This window comes from Mustela nivalis (genome assembly GCF_964662115.1).
Source record: "Mustela nivalis genome assembly, chromosome: 12".
In the NCBI taxonomy this organism is placed as follows: domain Eukaryota; kingdom Metazoa; phylum Chordata; class Mammalia; order Carnivora; family Mustelidae; genus Mustela; species Mustela nivalis.
The window spans coordinates 72,552,591-72,572,034 of NC_139031.1; the positions used below are offsets into that span (position 1 = coordinate 72,552,591).

At 39.1% G+C, this 19,444-nt stretch overlaps 1 protein-coding gene and 1 pseudogene across 3 annotated transcripts in view; one reads left to right on the forward strand and one right to left on the reverse strand.

Annotated features, from left to right (window-relative positions):
- The window catches only part of LOC309844936 (uncharacterized protein), a 422,422-nt gene that overhangs the window by 241,173 nt on the left and 161,805 nt on the right, over nt 1-19,444 (reverse strand). The window lies entirely within an intron of this gene.
- LOC309845803 (chemokine-like protein TAFA-2 pseudogene) lies at nt 7,348-7,738 on the forward strand (annotated as a pseudogene). Its single transcript has one exon. The product of its transcript is annotated as a chemokine-like protein TAFA-2 pseudogene (transcript).

Sequence of the window (19,444 nt, forward strand, 5' to 3'; positions counted from 1 at the left end):
CCTGCTAAGCAGAGAGCCGGACGTAGGGCTGGATCCCAGGACCCTGAGATCATAACCTGAGCCAAAGGCAGGGGCTTAACCTACTGAGCCACCCAGGTGCCCAAGGAGGATGTTTTTTGTTACTGTTTGTATATTTTGAGGAACCAGAAGAAGGCACAGCCTTATTCCTTACCTGGACATGGAAGACATTTTCAACAAAATCCCCTTCACATGGTCTAGGGGGATTCATCATCTGGTCGGCTTCAGCTCCAGCCCAATCTCTTGGGAATCTCACTGTCCTCTTCTCCACTGCCACCACACTGGCCTCGCTCCTTCCCACGTCAGGGACTCTACATGCTGTGCTGGCTGCCTGCAATGTCTGCCCCTCCACTCTGTAGCAACATGATATATTTTTAAATATTCCCTGATGACATTTTTCCTTGTCTACAATTTGAATTTTTCTTTTCAGCTTCTGTTATTAGGACAAATATGATTTTAGTACGTGTTTCTATTGGGAGCGGAGGGCAAATACCTTCCTGGAAATCAGAGGGAAATGATTTAGGATCATCCCTGCCTAACAAGAAGGGGAAATGAAAAGAGAAGTCTGAGGGGAAGAGGCAAAACCTTACAAAACCCCAGAGTCAAATGGGGACATAGGGGTGAGGTGAGGAGGAGGGAGAAAAAGTTCTGGTTGTGAAATATGCAAATAGTTCAATAGAATTCTAGAATAAAGGGGTTTGTGTGCCTACCCTGACACAGCCTCTGAAGACACATGCCTTTCAGGGAACGCTGAGTTGTCGTGAGGCCACCGTGTGGAACAGGGTGCCTGAATGATAAGAGCAGAAATGACTGAGGGGAGGGGCTGGGTAAATGGGCCTGAAATAGCTCCTGCTTCCTCTGGGTCCATGCATGGCTTTTAGGGGGTCCAGAAATCCCTCTGTGACCTACTGGTGGATTCAGAAGACAGCTGAGCCGCAAGTTCACCATAAAAGCTGTGACCTTCTAGCAGAAGGACACATGGTCAGATCCCCAAAGCAGAAATTGAAAGAGAGAGCTCTGGGAGCATGCAGCATCAGGGAGAAGTGGTGGCTGGTCTATCCAGGAGCAGTCACTGTGACTGTCTGTGCTGAGGGAGGACAGTACAGGTCAAAGCAGCCATCAGTAGGTCAGCACCAAAGGCAGCAAGGACAGAGAGCAATATCCAGAGAGCTGGCAAGAGGTCAGAGGTCAGCAGGAGCCAGAGAGCCCCACTCCCCATCGCTGTCATGTTCTATGACATGACATAGATCCTGAATGAAATGGGGCTCTGGTGGCGGTGGTGGTGGTGCTTAAGACACAGGCCAGAAGTAGAGGGAGGGATGTAAAAAGGCCAAAGGGAGTGATGCTGAGAAACAGATCATTGACACAAGAGACTGAATTCATTAAAGACAGGCTAAGTTTTAAACTTTAAGAGACTCAAACATGTTCAGAGACAAGACCTACTAGGTTTTTCTCCATTGTTGCTAACAGCGGCTAACACACAAGTCAAAATCAGTGAGGGGAAAGAAAGGAAACCTCAGCAGCAAAGAATTCCTCATGTGTAAATTTCAGACCAGCTCTTACTGGAAACCTTACTCAAGTTCTGTAAAAATCTATGTGGGACATGTTAACTTGCACATGGGCTATTCACAAAACCTGGCATGGGAACCCAGCTATCTTCAGAACAGTGAGGTGACCCAGTTTAAAAAAAATAAAAAGCAGACATTAAGTACACTCTTTATAAAGACAAAAAGGGGGACACCTGCGAGGCTCAGTCGGTTAAGCCACTGTCTTTGGCTCAGGTCATGATCCCAGGGTTCTGGGATCGAGTCCCGCATCGGCCTTCTTGATCGGCACGGAGTCTCCTTCTCTCTCTGCTTCTGCCTGCCTCTCTGCCTACTTGTGCACTCTCTCTCTCTCTCTGAGACAAATAAGTATATAAATCTTTAAAAATTATATTAAAAAAAGAACAAAAAGGAGGGAAGGAAAGAAAGAAGCAGGGAAGAGGGGAAACGGGGTGGAAGGAGGAGACAGAGAAGAAAGGCAGGAGGGACACAGGATGGAAGAAGGGATGGGGGTGGGGAAAGTGGGGAGATGTTGGTCAAAGGGCACAGACTTGCAGTGAGAAGATGAACAAGCTCTGGACAGCTAATACACAGCTCTGTGATCAGAGTCAACAATACTGTATTATGTACTTCAAGGTTGCTAAGAGACTAGAACATAAATGTTTTAACCACAAAAAAGAAATGATAATTATGCCGGGAGACGGAAGTATTAGCTAATGCTTTGGTGGTGACTGTACTGTAAAATATAAATGTATCACATCAATACATTATATACCTTCAACTTAGGAATGTACATAATTACAACTCAATTAAAAAAGCAGAATAAAACAAAACAAAACAAAACAAAAAAACCTTAAAAGATGTTAGGAGTGTAGGTCTCGGTAATCAGGCTGCACTCTCTGCCATCCAAACCTAAAACCTGTTCCATGTCTGAGAAAATGAAGTTCTTTCCTTTTGAGCACTATTTGAGTCTCTGTTACCCGCAGGTGAACTCATGTCTTAACCACACAATAGCATTGACCTCTCCTTGATGCCTGCGTGGCTCAGACAGTAAAGTCACACATCAGGGTCCTCAGGAGCCTGCTTCTCCCTCTCTGGTGCCCCGCTCCCCCCATCCCCTCTCATGCCTGCGCATGAGAAAAAAGTCTCATTGACTTTTTTAACCAACCAAGAGTTTCATCAATGTCATTAAGCATTCATGGCAGTCTTGTGTGTGTGGATTTTATCAGTCCTGGATGGTGCAACAGAAAGCCACTTACAAGGATTTAAATACAATGTCCGAGCCTGAACTCACTGAACAATGAGTTTTATTCTATCATTTTCTCATATTAGTGAAGCCAGATCATTTTAGGGGTTTTTATATTCTTTCTAGATGCTACATAATTCTTTAGAAGAACGCAAAATCATTTAACAGTCCACTAACTCTCTTTCTCTGAGCAGCTGGTCATTTCCTTTCTTGTTACTATTATTATGAGTATTATTACTATTGATATAAAGTTCTTATTAAATTTAGTATGTTTAAAATGTTAAAACTATGTACTTTCAATTATCACCATCATTTAACAGATTTTTTTTAATTGAGACACAGAGAAGCTAAATTATATCTAAGCTCATCCCTTAGAAAAGTTCAAATGTGTTCAAAACAAGACTCTTGGATCCTGGTTCCTGGATTCTAAGTTTTCCTTATTCCAAAGCATGCCTTGGAAGAATTTTTTTTTTCTTTTTCTTTTTTATTTTATTTTTTAATTTTTTATTTTATATAAACATATATTTTTATCCCCAGGGGTACAGGTCTGTGAATCACCAGGTTTACACACTTCACAGCACTCACCAAAGCACATGCCCTCCCCAATGTCCATAATCCCACCCCCTTCTCCCAAACCCCCTCCCCCCAGCAACCCTCAGTTTGTTTTGTGAGATTAAGAGTCACTTATGGTTTGTCTCCCTCCCAATCCCATCTTGTTTCATTTATTCTTCTCCTACCCACTTAAGCCCCATGTTGCATCACCACTTCCTCATATCAGGGAGATCATATGATAGTTGTCTTTCTCTGCTTGACTTATTTCGCTAAGCATGATAGGCTCTAGTTCCATCCATGTTGTTGAGAATTTTTTTTTTAATATATTTTAAACAATTTGTATGAGGCTCAGTTCAGTCTGATCATTTTCCCCCATATTACTAGTCATTGATGGATACGTTTTTTACATTTATTGAACATGATCTTTTTTTACTTTCTGGTTTTTTGTTTGTTTTTGAGAGAGAGAGCAAGAGAGAGACAGCGTGAGAGAGAGAGAGAGGAGTGGCGGAAGGGACAGAGGGAGAGGGAAAGAAAGAATCTTAAGTAGACTCCATACCCACAACAAAGCCTAAAACAGGACTTGATCACATGACCCTCAGATAATGACCTGAGCCAAAATCAAGAGTTAGACACTTAACCAACTAAGCCACCCAGGCACACCTTTACTTTCTGTTTATTAGAAGGCTCACTATACATATATATATCTTATATATTTAAGTGATTTAAATTTTTCTTGTCCATGACCTGCCCTGACCCTAGAACTTTCTATGCTTAAAGGTAACAGAGACATCAAATTGAAATTGTAGATATAATTATCTACACTGAAAGAAAAAATTATTTTACTTACTAATAACATGTGAAAAGCAAGAAGAAAAATAGCCTTATTTTAATATTTACATTAATATAGCAGGAAACATGGCATTATCTATAAAAGAAAAATAACTCATAAAATCAATTTAGAAAACACAAAGACCACACGGGATAAGTGGGCAAAAGAAAGAACAGATGCCTCATAAAATAGGACATCGGTTTGTGAAAAAAATATTTACTCAACATAGTAGGAACTTCTGGTTCCTGCCCATATGGCAACTTAACATGGGGCTTCTGGCTCCCTCTGTAAAATTAACCCTGGAATAACTATAGAAGAAGGAGTTAGAAGTGTATTTCAGAAACTAACCTTTCCATAGTGATACTAAGCTAATTTCAATGATGTGTTGAGGGGAAGTAGCTGTCTACAGCTTCGGACAGAGGACAGCTGAAGGAGATGTGGGAGAGTGTGTTAGAATACAACTCTCTAAGCACTACTTTGGCCTTTCCTGGGTTATGTTTGGGATACTCACTTCCTATGTCTGCACCATAAAAATCATTAGCAATCTTTCAGATGTTGGTACCCATGTTCCAAGGTATCATCTATCACAAGATTGCAAATGCTCCGGTGCCTGGGTGGCTCAGTTGGTTAAGCAGCTGTCTTCAGTTCAGGTCATGATCCCAGGGTACTGGGATGGAGCCCCAAGTTGGGGTCCCTGCTCAACGGAGAGCCTGCTTCTCCCTCTCCCTCTGCCTGCCACTCTGCCTACATGTGCTCTCTCTGCATCTCTCTGTAAAATGAATAAAATCTTAAAAAAAAAAAAAAAAGATTGCAAGTGCTCACACAAAAACAGGTGCCCACAAAGACCACAAAGTGGCTATCCACCCCAAGACATTCACTTTGACCCCTTCCCTGCCCGATCCCCCAGAGCAGATGAGTTACAAATGAAGGGGGCAGCCTCCTATCGCTGTTTCTCCTTGAGGCTTTTCAGGAGGCAAACAGGAGTAATCAGGAGTCATCACAACTGGGTATGCTGTGACTGAGGTTCTCTGCCCTGGGGTTCATCCCCCATACCCTCCTCAAGTTCACCAAACCAGCAAACACTGGAAGCCGGTCTTCAACCCTTTCTTAACTCATATTACTAAACATAATAACTCATCTTCCAAGGGATGATGGAGTCTCAGGTCAAAGGAAGAAGTATAAGTATCTCAATAATATTTTTTTAAACTTGATAAAATATGCCAACTACTTTCTTTTTCAAAAAAGTAGGCCAAAAACTTAAAATAAGTTTAAACATGTATTGAGAAGCTAAAGAAAGAGTCACCCAAATTTAAATAAAAGACCGTGGATTGAAAGGCCCTCCGGGAGAGAGAAGGAAAAGTGCTTACAAAGACATATCAAAGTCAATGCGGCAACTCTAAGCCCTTCCAGAAAGGGCAGATCTTTTACAAAGAAACAAGATTCACCTTGCCATCAGACTTTTTAACCACCTTTTCTGGATGCAAGAATACAACTGAGAAATAAATTATTAAATATTAAGAGAAATTTAAATCTATAATTTTATATGTATTATATCATTTACATGCAAGAGTTTAAAAAAAAAAAAAAGCAAAATAAAAATGAGTTCAGGTGTATGCCCTCAGATTTACTACTAAAAGCCCACTCTGAAAATATTTTTGCAGGAAGTATTCAAACAAAACACACATAAAAATAAGTAAATCCAGCAGCGGCTGCAAAAAGTATAAAAATTAGAGTTTCAATATCTTGATAAATCAACTGCTATGTTTTTAAAGCTAAGATCAAAAAACAGGAAAAGAGAGTATGTAAATAATGCCCCCAAAATTGATTGAGATAGGACTGGAGAATAATTGGGAAAATAATAATCATCGTCCAAAAAACTCCAATAGATATGAATAGGTAATTAAAAATGCACACATGCATACAAAAAGCTAGCAAGCGTATCATAAGATGCTAAAAATCATTGATATTCAGATAGATGCAAATTAAATCAATGAGACAATACATATTTTAGCCTGGAAAAATTAGAACACCAAGTGTTGATGAAGATGTAGGTATACAGAAAACCTATTGTATTCCTTTTAGAAATAAATTCTATGGTTCTATTTAGTCAAAGTAACTACAGCAAATACGACAGTCAAAAATTCCAGAGAAATGTTCACAAAGGTCCTTCTGGAAGACATCCCGTATAAACAGGGGCATGGCAAAGACACAGGGGAGCTAACTTAAAGGAACATCACTGAGCAAAGATAGGCAATTGGACTATCAAAAAGACTATAAATTGTAGAATGAAAATGCAGTCATCCATAGTGAAATTAGGAAAAGCAAAATACCTCTTTGGTCTCCATTAGAGATTACTCAGGCATTAACTCATCAGAAAAAGTGAGAAATAAAGGGAAAGAATCAGATCTCATCTGTATGAACTATTGTCTGGAGAAACCAAACTATTAGTGAGGGAAAGTTTTGGTGGGTCACCAATGCAGAAGGGAAAGTAGACGTAGAAAATTAACACTTTGCAACCCTTAATGAAGTTACAGATCTAGCTAACCTTCATCAATGGATGTTAAAAGGATTAAAAAAGAAAGATCAAGGGCAGCTCTATTGGGCTGCCAACACCTGATCTATCTTAATATCACTAAACGTGGGCAACCAGATGATCTGGGCTTCTGGCTGCAATGCAGTAAAGAGGAAACACCACGAACTATGACATAACCTTGACAAAAAGAAATTGAACCTGATTCCAATCAAGTTTCTAGATATTACTATTAGTTTACAGTAAATATGGGGATGAGTAAATATGGGGATGATTTGTTTGAAAAACACATCATGATGAATCAGTTAGATCAAGAATGTGGAACACAGGGCGCCTGGGTGGCTCAGTGGGTTGAGCCACTGCCTTCAGCTCAGGTCATGATCTCAGGGTCCTGGGATCGAGTCCCGCATCGGGCTCTCTGCTCGGCAGGGAGCCGGCTTCCTCCTCTCTCTCTCTGCCTGCCTCTCTGCCTACTGTGATCTCTCTCTGTCAAATAAATAAATAAAATCTTTAAAAAAAAAAAAAAAAGAATGTGGAACAGAGAGAGTGGCTAGTGAGCCTCTCTTTCCGGGGAGTTAGCTTGACTTTGGCTTGTGGCAGTAAGACAGAAAAGAACAAGACTCTTCGTTTGGATGAGTAAGAGATACTTACAGAAAGCAACAAAAGGAAAGCTGCTAATAATAATATTTATTGTAACCTTGTGGGGGAAAGTTGTATCCAGTGCAAACCATCATAAAGCTCATCATGTTAAAACGGGCACTTGCGAAGTGGTGGCACTCCACAGATGCTGTAATAAGAACAAGATAGAAGAACGATCACAAACAGTCAAGTGCTCCTGCTTCCCCTGGCAGGTGGCAGGCACCACGCAAGCAGCTCCATCTTGTGTGGATGCTTCAATAGTGGAACAGAAATGGTGGTGCCATATGCAGCCATGTCTTGAGGGAGAGGAATGTAAAGTTCTTCCAGATCGGAAAGGATGGAGCTGTTCCTCTGGGAAAAAAGTGAAAACAACTACGTAATATAAGACCAGATTCGAGTCAAGATGGCGGAGAAGTAGCAGGCTAAGACTACATCAGCTAGCCAGAGATCAGCTAGATAGCTTATCTAAAGATTGCAAACACCTACAAATCCATCGGCAGATCAAAGAGAAGAAGAACAGCAATTTTGGAAACAGAAAAACAACCACTTTCTGAAAGGTAGGACTGGCGGAGACATGAATCCAAAGCGACGGGAAGATAGACCCCGGGGGGAGGGGCTGGCTCCCAGCAAGCGGCAGAGCAACGGAGCACAAAATCGGGACTTTTAAAAGTCTGTTCCACTGAGGGACATCACTCCAGAGGCTAATGGGGCGAAGCCCACGCGGGGTCAGCGTGGCCTCAGGTCCCGCAGGGTTACAGAAGGATCAGGGGTGTCTGAGTGTCGCAGAGCTTGCGGGTATTGGAACGGGAAAGCCGGCTGCAGAGACAGAGCCAATAGTAAGCTCACAGCTTGGTGTTACCTTGAACCAGCCACAGGCTCGGTGAGCTCAGAGCGCGGCCGGAGGTCAGGCAGATGGGAATAACTGGGCGCTGTTCTCTGACGGCGCACTAAGGAGTGGGGACCCGGGCTCTCTGCTCCTCCGGGCCAGAGACCAGGTGGCCGCCATTTGTACTCCCTTCCTCGGGAACTCTACAGAAAGCGCTCAGGGAACAAAAGCTCCTAAAAGCAAACCCCAGCGGATTACTCAGTCCGGCCCCTGGTAAGGGCGGTGCAATTACCCCTGGAGCAAAGACACTTGAGAATCACTACACCAGGCCCCTGCCCCAGAAGATCAACAAGAAATCCAGCCAAGACCAAGTTCACCTACCAAGGAGTGCGGTTTCAATACCAAGGAGAGCAGCAGAATTCCAGAGGAGGAGAAAGCAAGCACGGAACTCATGGCTTTCTCCCTGTGATTTTTTTTTTTTAGTCTTGCAGTTAATTTAATTTTTTTCTCTTTCTTTTTCTTTTATCTCACCTTAGGGTAAAAATTTTTTTTTTAATTTTTGCCCTTTTCTTTTTTAACATTTTTTAACTAGTTTATCTAATATATATATTTTCTTTTTTATATTTTTCTTGATTCATTTTCTTTTTTTTAATTCTTTTCTTTTCTTTTTCTCTCTCTCTTTTTTTTTCTTTCTTCCTTTTTGAACCTCTTTTTATCCCCTTTCACCCCCCTCATGATTTGGGATCTCTTCTGATTTGGTTAAAGCATATTTTCCTGGGGTTGTTGCCACCCTTTTAGTATTTTACTTGCTCATTCATATACCCTTATCAGGGCAAAATGACAAGACGGAAAAATTCACCACAAAAAAAAAGAACAAGAGGCAGTACCGAAGGCTAGAGACCTAATCAATACAGACATTGGTAATATGTCAGATCTAGAGTTCAGAATGACAATTCTCAAGGTTCTAGCCGGGCTTGAAAAAGGCATGGAACATATTAGAGAAACTCTCTCGGGAGATATAAAAGCCCTTTCTGGAGAAATAAAAGAACTAAAATCTAACCAAGTTGAAATCAAAAAAGCTATTAATGAGGTGCAATCAAAAATGGAGGCTCTCACTGCTAGGATAAATGAGGCAGAAGAAAGAATTAGTGATATAGAAGACCAAATGACAGAGAATAAAGAAGCTGAGCAAAAGAGGGACAAACAGCTACTGGACCACGAGGGGAGAATTTGAGAGATAAATGACACCATAAGATGAAACAACATTAGAATAATTTCCCAATAATTTCCAGAAGAAGAAGAAAGAGAGAGGGGAGCAGAAGGTATACTGGAGAGAATTATTGGGGAGAATTTCCACAATATGGCAAAGGGAACGAGCATCAAAATTCAGGAGGTTCAGAGAATGCCCCTCAAAATCAATAAGAATAGGCCCACACCCCATCACCTAATAGTAAAATTCACAAGTCTTAGTGACAAAGAGAAAATCCTAAAAGCAGCCCAGGAAAAGAAGTCTGTAACATACAATGGCAAAAATATTAGATTGGCAGCTTACTTATCCACACAGACCTGGCAGGCCAGAAAGAGCTGGCATGATATTTTCAGAGCACTAAACGAGAAAAGCATGCAGCCAAGAATACTATATCCAGCTAGGCTATCATTGAAAATAGAAGGAGAGATTAAAAGCTTCCAGGACAAACAAAAACTGAAAGAATTTGCAAACACCAAACCAGCTCTACAGGAAATATTGAAAGGGGTCCTCTAAGCAAAGAGACAGCCTACAAGTGGTAGATCAGAAAGGAACAGAGACCATATACAGTAACAGTCACCTTACAGGCAATACAATGGCACTAAATTCATATCTCTCAATAGTTACCCTGAATGTTAATGGGCTAAATGCTCCAGTCAAAAGACACAGGGTATCAGAATGGATAAAAAAACAAAACCCATCCATATGTTGCCTCCAAGAAACTCATTTTAAGCCCAAAGACACCTCCAGATTTAAAATGAGGGGGTGGAAAAGAATTTACCATGCTAATGGACATCAGAAGAAAGCAGGAGTGGCAATCCTTATATCAAATCAATTAGATTTTAAGCCAAAGACTATAATAAGAGATGAAGAAGGACACTATATCTTCCTCAAAGGGTCTGTCCAACAAGAAGATCTAACAATATTAAATATTTATGCCCCCAACGTGGGAGCAGCCAACTATATAAACCAATTAATAAGAAATCAAAGAAACACATCAACAATAATAGTAGGGGAATTTAACACTCCCCTCACTGAAATGGACAGATCATCCAAGCAAAAGATCAGCAAGGAAATAAAGGCCTTAAACGACACACTGGACCAGATGGACATCACAGATATATTCAGAACATTTCATCCCAAAGCAACAGAATACACATTCTTCTATAGTGCACATGGAACATTCTCCAGAATAGATCACATCCTCGGTCCTAAATCAGGACTCAATCGGTATTAAAAGATTGGGATCATTCCCTGCATATTTTCAGACCACAATGCTCTGAAGCTAGAACTCAACCACAAAAGGAAGTTTGGAAAGAACCCAAATACATGGAGACTAAACAGCATCCTTCTAAAGAATGAATGGATCAACCGGGAAATTAAAGAAGAATTGAAAAAAATCATGGAAACAAATGATAATGAAAATACAACGGTTCAAAATCTGTGGGACACAACAAATGCAGTCCTGAGAGGAAAATATATAGTGGTACAAGCCTTTCTCAAGAAACAATAAAGGTCTCAGGTACACAACCTAACCCTACACCTAAAGGAGCTAGAGAAAGAACAAGAAAGAAACCCTAAGCCCAGTAGGAGAAAAGAAATCATAAAGATCAGAGCAGAAATCAATGAAATAGAAACCAAAAAACAGTAGAACAAATCAATGAAACTAGGAGCTGGTTCTTTGAAAGAATTAATAAGATTGAAAAACACCTGGCCAGACTTATCAAAAAGAAAAGAGAAAGGACCCAAATAAATAAAATCATGAATGAAAGAGGAGAGATCACAACTAACACCAAAGAAATACAAACTATTATAAGAACATACTATGAGCAACTCTACGGCAATAAATTTGACAATCTGGAAGAAATGGATGCATTCCTAGAAACATATAAACTACCACAACTGAACCAGGAAGAAATAGAAAGCCTGAACAGACCCATAACCAGTAAGGAGATTGAAACAGTCATTAAAAATCTCCAAACAAACAAAAGCCCAGGGCCAGACGGCTTCCCGGGGGAATTCTACCAAACATTTAAAGAAGAACTAATTCCTATTCTCCTGAAACTGTTCCAAAAAATAGAAATGGAAGGAAAACTTCCAAACTCATTTTATGAGGCCAGCATCACCTTGATCCCAAAACCAGACAAGGATGCCATCAAAAAAGAGAGCTATAGACCAATATCCTTGATGAACACAGATGCGAAAATTCTCACCAAAATACTAGCCAATAGGATTCAACAGTACATTAAAAAGATTATACACCACGACCAAGTGGGATTTATTCCAGGGCTACAAGGTTGGTTCAACATCCGCAAATCAGTCAATGTGATACAACACATCAATAAAAGAAAGAACAAGAACCATATGATACTCTCAATAGATGCTGAAAAAGCATTTGACAAAGTACAGCATCCCTTCCTGATCAAAACTCTTCAAAGTGTAGGGATAGAGGGCACATACCTCAATATCATCAAAGCCATCTATGAAAAACCCACCACAAATATCATTCTCAATGGAGAAAAACTGAAAGCTTTTCTGCTAAGGTCAGGAACACGGCAGGGATGTCCATTATCACCACTGCTATTCAACATAGTAATAGAGGTCCTAGCCTCAGCAATCAGACAACAAAAGGAAATTAAAGGCATCCAAATCGGCAAAGAAGAAGTCAAATTATCACTCTTCACAGATGATATGATACTATATGTGGAAAACCCAAAAGACTCCACTCCAAAACTGCTAGAACTTGTACAGGAATTCAGTAAAGTGTCAGGATATAAAATCTATGCACAGAAATCAGTTGCATTTCTCTACACCAACAACAAGACAGAAGAAAGAGAAATTAAGGAGTCAATCCCATTTACAGTTGCACCCAAAACTATAAGATACCTAGGAACAAACCTAACCAAAGAGGCACAGAATCTATACTCAGAAAATTATAAAGTACTCATGAAAGAAATTGAGGAAGACACAAAGAAATGGAAAAATGTTCCATGCTCCTGGATTGGAAGAATAAATATTATGAAAATGTCTATGCTACCTAAAGCAATCTACACATTTAATGCAATTCCTATCAAAGTACCATCCATCTTTTTCAAAGAAATGGAACAAATAATTCTAAAATTTATATGGAACCAGAAAAGACCTCGAATAGCCAAGGGGTATTGAAAAAGAAAGCCAAAGTTGGTGGCATCACAATTCCGGACTTCAAGCTCTATTACAAAGCTGTCATCATCAAGACAGCATGGTACTGGCACAAAAACAGACACATAGATCAATGGAACAGAATAGAGAGCCAAGAAGTAGACCCTCAACTCTATGGTCAACTCATCTTTGACAAAGCAGGAAAGAATGTCCAATGGAAAAAGGACAGCCTCTTCAATAAATGGTGCTGGGAAAATTGGACAGCCACATGCAGAAAAATGAAATTGGACCATTTCCTTACACCACACACGAAAATAGACTCAAAATGGATGAAGGACCTCAATGTGCGAAAGGAATCCATCAAAATCCTTGAGGAAAACACAGGCAGCAACCTCTTTGACCTCAGCCGCAGCAACATCGTCCTAGGAACATCGCCAAAGGCAAGAGAAGCAAGGGAAAAAATGAACTATTGGGATTTCATCAAGATCAAAAGCTTTTGCACAGCAAAGGAAACAGTTAATAAAATCAAAAGACAACTGACAGAATGGGAGAAGATATTTGCAAACGACATATCAGATAAAGGACTAGTGTCCAAAATCTATAAAGAACTTAGCAAACTCAACACCCAAAGAAATAATAATCCAATCAAGAAATGGGCAGAGGACATGAACAGACATTTCTGCAAAGAAGACATCCAGATGGCCAACAGACACATGAAAAAGTGCTCCATATCACTCGGTATCAGGGAAATACAAATCAAAACCACAATGAGATATCACCTCACACCAGTCAGAATGGCTAAAATAAACAAGTCAGGAAATGACAGATGCTGGCGAGGATGCGAAGAAAGGGGAACCCTCCTACACTGTTGGTGGGAATGCAAGCTGGTGCAACCACTCTGGGAAACAGCATGGAGGTTCCTCAAAATGTTGAAAATAGAACTGCCCTATGACCCAGCAATTGCACTACTGGGTATTTACCCTAAAGATACAAACGTAGTGATCCAAAGGGGCACATGCACCCGAATGTTTGTAGCAGCAATGTCCACAATAGCCAAACTATGGAAAGAACCTATATGTCCATCAACAGATGAATGGATCAAGAAGATGTGGTATATATACACAATGGAATACTATGCAGCCATCAAAAGAAATGAAATCTTGCCATTTGCGACAACATGGATGGAACTAGAGCGTATCATGTTTAGCGAAATATGTCAAGTGGAGAAAGACAACTATCATATGATCTCCTTGATATGAGGAAGTGGTGAATCAACATGGGGGCTTAAGTGGGTAGAAGAAGAATCAATGAAACAAGATGGAATTGGGAGGGAGACAAACCATAAGTGACTCTTAATCTCACAAAACAAACTGAGGGTTGCTGGGGGGAGGGAAGGTGGGAGAAGGGGGTGGGATTATGGACATTGGGGAGGTTATGTGCTTTGGTGAGTGCTGTGAAGTGTGTAGGCCTGGTGATTCACAGACCTGTACCCCTGGGGATAAAAATATATGTTTATAAAAAATAAAAAATTAAAAAAAAAAAAAAAGAATGTGGAACACTCTATGGGACAAATAACCTCTTTCCAAGTAAATGACATAAGAAGTGGTGGGTTGGGAGCTTGTTAGAAATAAAATGACATTTAACAAGTAACAACCAAATGTAGTGTTGGCTTCTATTTTAACAAACCAACTGTAAAAAAGATATTTATTGAGACAGTTGGAGATATTAGAATATAAACTGAGTATTGCATAAATTAAGAAATTACTGCTACCTTTTTTAGATATGATAATTGTATTTTAGTTACATAAAAAACATTTATCTGATATATATTATGATTAGTATCAAAATTTGCGCATTTGTTATACTGCTTCCTCTATTTCTATGTTTGTTGGAAAACAACCATTTCAAATTTTGTTTATTTGTTTGTTTTTAAATAATAAAATCAAAAGGGTGCCTGGGTGGCTCAGTCAGTTAACTGTCTGCCTTCAGTTCAGGTCATGATCCCACGGTTTGGGGATCGAATCCCCTCACCCCCACATTAGGCTCCCCACTTAGTGGGAGAGCCTGCTTCTCCCTTTCCCTCTGCTGTTCCCCTTGCTTGTGCTCTCTAGCTCTCTCTCACTCTCTTTCAAATAAATAAATAATATCTTAATATAATAATAATAAAATTAAAAGTGACACATTAATTTGGTAACTTCATATGCTATCCCAAAATGGCATTTTTTATCAACTTTAATAATATGGCGAAATGTGCTTTCTATAATGATATGCCTTTTTAAAAGGCTGAAAACAAAATTTTAGTTTGTTCTCATGTATTTAACAAACAAATTCACATAGGGAAAAAAAAGGGAGTCCACAAAGAAATCTAAGAAGTATTCTACTTTCATTTGGTAAGATACTGAGTACCATTTTTTACTTTTCTATATAATTCTCTATAGTTTCTGTATTTCCAAATTTCTTTTATCATCAGAAAATACTTTTAAGGGGCACCTGGGTGGCTCAGTGCATTAAAGCCTCTCCTTTTGGCTTAGGTCACGATCTCAGGGTCCTGGGATCAAGTCCTGCATCAGGCTCTCTGCTCAGTAGGGAGCCTGCTCCGCACCCCGGCCCTTGCCTGCCTCTTTGCCTACTTGTGATCTCTGTCTGTCAAATAAATAAATAAGATCTTAAAAAAAAAAAAAAAGAAAAGAAAAGAAAAGAAAAACACTGTTAAGAATATCCTCTTTTTTTTTCTCATTGGAATGAACAAAGATTGTCCAATCAGGATTTTATTTCTAGAACTTCCTATCCTTCAAAAGCCATATACTTTTTTTTTGTCCTCTTATAAATAAGTATTTATTCAATGTATTTCTTATTAACATATAATGTACTCTTTGTTTCAGGGGTACAGGTCTGTGAATCATCAGGCTTACACATTTCACAGCACTCACCATAGCACATACCCTCCCCAATGTCCATCACCCAGCCACCCCATCCCTAACTGCCCCCACACCACCCACCAACCCTCAGTTTGCTTCGTGAGATTAAGAGTCTCCTCATCAAGGCAAAATATTTGTGTTTCTCTGACCTTTTTGGAACAGGATTTTCTAACTTCTCAGCTACAAGTCAAAGCACCTTTTAAAAATCTTTACTCAATATATTGAACTTCAAGATTTCCTGTTCATTTCCTCTCACATTTCCATTATTTCATAGAGCAAAGCAGTTTTTCATAGTAAGTGACTAAGCTACTGAACCAGGATTTCTATACACTAATATCTGAGACACCGAAATTACAATACGGTTGACCTTTGAATACATGTTTGAGCTGCACAGGTCCACGTAAAGCCAGATTTGGGGGGGCACCTGCTTGCTTAGTTGGTTAAGCTGGGTCATGATCCCAGGGTCCTGGTATTGAGCCCCACATCAGGCCCTCTGCTCAGTGGGGAGCCCGCTTCTCCCCTTCCTCTGCCTGCAGAGGAAGAGATGCTTCCTCCATCTCTCTCTCTGTCAAATAAATAAAATCTTTTAAAAAATTAAAATAAAATAAACCCTGATTTTTTCCATATGTACTATAAGTATATGTATTTTCTTTTTCTTATCATTTTCTTAATAAAATTTCTTTTCTCTTACTTTATTGTAAAAATAGAGTATATAACACATGTAACATACAAAGTATGTGCTATTAATGTTATCAGTAAGGCTTTCAGTCAACAGTAGATTATTCAAAAGGGGTCAACTATAATTTTTTTTAGTCAGTATTATCTTTTGAGACCTAATTATATAACTAATACATCATAATTAAAATGTTATGTCAAGATAATAAATATGAGGTTTGATAGAAATCCATTCCTGATCGACTTTTCTTAATCAAGAAATCACGTCAGTTAAAATTCAAAATACATCTCAGGAGGGAGCACTTTCATTTAGTTGTCTGAAGACCTTTCAGCAATGTTGGGATAGCACTAATGAGAGAATCTGCATGAGGAAAACCCTGCCTTTCCCTTAGCCAAAAAAATTTCTGGTCTGCAACAATCCTTTTCTTTTGCTAAAACCTCCTATTCCCACCTTCTTTCCCATGAACACCTTCCATTTTGTGTGACACAACTGGAGCATCTCTCTAACCGCTAGATGAGATGCTGCCCAATGCAAATCACTTATCAAAGACAATTAGATCTTCAAATGTACTCATTTGAATTTCTGTTCTTTATCAGACTGTAGACTGCAGTGGGCATGTGAAAATTTATAATCGGATATTGCCTACGTAAGTCAAAACACACACGTTTTACCTGTACTATAAATTTTCCTTTCTATAAATTCTCCTTTCTAGGGTGCGGAGAATAGAAAAGCATTAATGAAAATAGAAGGTGAAAATATTAAGGCATTTGCTAAAACATTATACTATGATAAAAATGTTATTTAATAATATATATTATATATAAATATATTTATAGATATAGAAATGCTTTATAAATATTTTGTGATATTTATATTTATATATAAATCAAAATATTTATAATTATATAATTTTATATAAAATATATATTTATATGAAAACCTTTTTATATAAAATATTTGATTTATATAATACTTAAATGTTTATAAAATATTTATAAAATATTATGTTTTTATATGTGTGTGTGTATATATATATATATACACACACACATATACATATACATATACATATATATATATACAACATATGTGTATGTTAAGGAAAAAAATGAGCTTAGGAGAAAATGAGGGAGAGAAATGCCTAGAATACTGAGAAAATAGTAAGTTCAGCCCTTAAGTCAGAGAAGAAAAAAAAAGCAAAACAGTTTTTATTCCTAGGTTGGTTTGAGCAACTGTCTCAAAATATAGACTCCTGATTTTCATTTTGTGGTTCCAATGATGCTCTTTGGAGGGGTCTATTAGACCTAATTTCCAATTGGCAGGCAGTGGGGGTAGGGTATGCCTACACCAAAAAGTAATGTTCTGACATCAGCTGGGTGTCCTACAATTCAACTCAGTTCTGATACTATCCACCCAGAAATAGGATCAGATCCCACAGATGAAGTGTTCAATCCTACAAGAATGTTCCCCTGCTTCAGACACTAGTTTTAAGTCCAGGTTACCTGCACTTCTGACCAACGAACTATAAATCAAAGTTTCCCACAAGCCCCTCCTCAAGTTCCATTAATTTGCTAGCGCAGCTCATTGAACTCAGAGAAACATTTTACTTACTCGATCACCGGTTTATTGTAAAAGGATATAATTCAGGAACTGCTAGATGGAGAAGGATAATGGAGCTTCCATGCCCTTTCAAGGTACCCTTCTCTCCCCACATCTCCATGTGATCACCTAGTATTATATATATATATATATATATATATATATATATATATATATATATATATTTATACTATTATTTGCTACCCAGATGCTCTCTGAAACCTATATATATATATATATATATTTATACTATTATTTGCTACCCAGATGCTCTCTGAAACCTGCCTTTTTGGGTTCTGATGGGTTCTCCATTACCTAGGTCTGATTGATTAAATCATTGTCCATTGAACACAGAACTCAGCTTCCAGCTTCCAGCCCCTCTCCACTCCCTATAGGTCCAGGGTGGGTCTGAAGTCCAACCTTCTAATCACTGGCTACCAGCCCCATTCTTAGGAGCATTCTAAAAATCACCTCATTCACCCAGCACAAGGCTTTATTGCTCTCATCAATAGAAAATTCCAAGAGTTTTAGAAACCCTGTGCCAGAAATGGGAACAAAGAACAGATATATAATTCTAATTATAAATCACAATATCACAGGATATAAAAACCATAAGCGATTCAACTCGGTGAGATGGTTTTGAGACATTTTTACCTGCCTCCTTCCATCTCAGATTTGTTCTCCAATTTTTGTAGTTTCAGCAGCCTTTGAGCCCAAGATTAAGAAAAACGCACACAGGTACCTTGCCCTTCCCCTCCCTATGTTCACTACCCTTCTCTATAAAAAGAAGAATGGAAGGAGGATATTATAGGGCTTAAAAGTGTTTAAAGAGGCTGAATCTTCATTTCCAAGTAGTAGAGGAGCCAAGGACCATTTAGAAAGGAAACTGTATGCCCTATTTGGGATTATGGATTTTGAACTCAAATCCAGTTCAGGAGGACGTACAATATCTTTAAAAGAGATGAGCAACCCAAGAAATCATCTACCTTGCTTGTAAGTAGATACTTTGATAGAGTTTGGGATGTTTTGTTTAGTTTCTGCCTGTGGTTTCATTTTGGTTTGATGCGGGAAACAAAGGCAAAAGAAAAAAATCAAATCTCCTTACTGCTTACAACCCATTGACAAGTCCTTGAAACAGACAGAGTGACCTTCCTCTAGGAACACAGTAGCCTCGATGTTAATGCTTTGCTAAGAACGAGAGGCAATCTTAGCCAGACCACCAGGTGCCTGTAAGTCTTTTTTAACATATAAAGAGTCCTTTGGAAACTTTCTTTATCTCTTCCCCCACCCCCAGAGATCTATGTTGGCAATCATCCCTCAATCATAGGGCTTACTGATACACATCTGAAGGGTATCATGACTAGGGTTTTATTAGACAGTAATGAACGACCTTCTCCTAACAATAGATAGCCCCTTCAGGATCCTGGAAACCTTGTTTCCAAAGTTCCTTAGAGATTTATGTTATTCCTAAGCCCTTCCCAACTGGAAAGCGTATAATCAGTCCCTGTCACAACTCCAGTGCCGCTCTTTCTGACCAAGGGTCCTCTGCCTTTTAATAAAACCACCTTTTTGCACCAAAGGTGTCTCAAGAATTCTTTATTGGCTGTCAGCTCTAAACCCCGACATTTTCCTACATCAGGTGTGACACTGTATAAAGTTTAATAAGAGATTTATTCTTTA